Source organism: Schistocerca serialis, unplaced genomic scaffold, assembly GCF_023864345.2.
Source record: "Schistocerca serialis cubense isolate TAMUIC-IGC-003099 unplaced genomic scaffold, iqSchSeri2.2 HiC_scaffold_1189, whole genome shotgun sequence".
Lineage (NCBI taxonomy): Eukaryota > Metazoa > Arthropoda > Insecta > Orthoptera > Acrididae > Schistocerca > Schistocerca serialis.
In genome coordinates, this window is record NW_026047391.1 from 252,501 (window position 1) to 255,000 (window position 2,500).

Here is a 2,500-nt window from a genome sequence, read left to right on the forward strand (position 1 = left end):
CCCCCCCCCCCCCAAAACACCTTTCCTTACAACAATGTGTACCTTAACCTAACCCATATTGTGCCTTAACCTAACCCATATTGTGCCTTAACCTAACCCATATTGTGCCTTAACCTAACCCATATTGTGCCTTAACCTAACCCATATTGTGCCTTAACCTAACCCGTATTGTGCCTTAACCTAACCCGTATTGTGCCTTAACCTAACCCGTATTGTGCCTTAACCTAACCCGTATTGTGCCTTAACCTAACCCGTATTGTGCCTTAACCTAACCCGTATTGTGCCTTAACCTAACCCGTATTGTGCCTTAACCTAACCCGTATTGTGCCTTAACCTAACCCGTATTGTGCCTTAACCTAACCCGTATTGTGCCTTAACCTAACCCGTATTGTGCCTTAACCTAACCCGTATTGTGCCTTAACCTAACCCGTATTGTGCCTTAACCTAACCCGTATTGTGCCTTAACCTAACCCGTATTGTGCCTTAACCTAACCCGTATTCTGCCTTAACCTAACCCGTGTTGTGCCTTAACCTAACCCGTGTTGTGCCTTAACCTAACCTGTGTTGTGCCTTAACCTAACCCGTGTTGTGCCTTAACCTAACCCGTGTTGTGCCTTAACCTAACCTATGTTGCGCCTTAACCTACCCTATATTGTACCTTAACCTAACCTATATTGTACCTTAACCTAACCTATGTTGCGCCTTAACCTAACCTATGTTGCGCCTTAACCTAACCTATGTTGCGCCTTAACCTAACCTATGTTGCGCCTTAACCTAACCTATGTTGCGCCTTAACCTAACCTATGTTGCGCCTTAACCTAACCTATGTTGCGCCTTAACCTAACCTATGTTGCGCCTTAACCTAACCTATGTTGCGCCTTAACCTAACCTATGTTGCGCCTTAACCTAACCTATGTTGCGCCTTAACCCAACACACGTTGCGCCTTAACCCAACACACGTTACGCCTTAACCCAACACACGTTGCGCCTTAACCCAACACACGTTGCGCCTTAACCCAACACACGTTGCGCCTTAACCCAACACACGTTGCGCCTTAACCCAACACACGTTGCGCCTTAACCCAACACACGTTGCGCCTTAACCCAACACACGTTGCGCCTTAACCCAACACACGTTGCGCCTTAACCCAACACACGTTGGGCCTTAACCCAACACACGTTGGGCCTTAACCCAACACACGTTGGGCCTTAACCCAACACACGTTGGGCCTTAACCCAACACACGTTGGGCCTTAACCCAACACACGTTGGGCCTTAACCCAACACACGTTGGGCCTTAACCCAACACACGTTGGGCCTTAACCCAACACACGTTGGGCCTTAACCCAACACACGTTGGGCCTTAACCCAACACACGTTGGGCCTTAACCCAACACACGTTGGGCCTTAACCCAACACACGTTGGGCCTTAACCCAACACACGTTGGGCCTTAACCTGCTCTGTAATTGTCATACGACGCGTTAAATTAGTGTAGTGTTGCCTAACTGCAACCCCCGCAATATAGTTTGCTACTCGCACTGCCCGGTCCCCAGAGTATCGCTTCATGTTAAACACCTTGCAGCTATACACTGTAATGCGGATGGCAGCAGGACGTACATGCTCAATGCCCTTCGCAGTTGTTCATTGGCATTCGCATGGCGAAGCACAGCCTACGTTGTGGTACGGCTTGTGTCAACTGTCCGCTGATGTTGTACGTCCAAATCACACACTGTACTGCACATTGGTCCTCATGTACTGAATGATACATCGTGGTACATGTGTGACCGTACCACGACTGCGCCAACAACGGCGAACCATACGGTCCAAATATTGTGCACTCAGCTACATGTCGTCTCCCTATAAGAGCTGGATTGCAGTATGGTATGCCGTGGATGGCGATCGGCATGAGCCGTCTGTTGATGTAGTGGCGCGTGTTGTCAGACGTAGTCGTCTCTTCTCACACACCGTGATAGCATGGTGCACTGCGTTCCACATCTGCGACATGCGACAGAGGCCGGTTGACAGTCGTTCGCGCAATGGACATCGCATACGTACGGGGGCCACCTTCCACGTGTTCGCGAAGCGTGCACATGTTGTTGCGTGTATGTGGGCAGACATAGTGTGTCGTGACACCTGACACAGGCATGCAACAATCGTTGAATTTGCAAATGGCGATGGACGTCTACGTTTGCTGGTGACGTTACGCAAATGAAGAACTGGTAAACCGTTGTGGTGCGGTTGTTCTCGCTAGAGGTGAATCAGTGATGGCGACGATCGGTTGAGCTACCAACCGGTTGTTTCAGCGATACCCACCATGCCCACGAACGTGAATGGCATGTGGGTGTGAAGCGAAACGCGGCGGTGGCTGGGTGGGACCGTCCCCGGCCGGTGAGGGGGGGCCTCCCGGCGTGCTGGCCGCGCGGTGCGTGGGCGCACGCGCTACAGCCGGCTGGTGGGGGCGGCCAGTGGCAGGCGCGCCGGCCGACGGAGGCGGCAGGC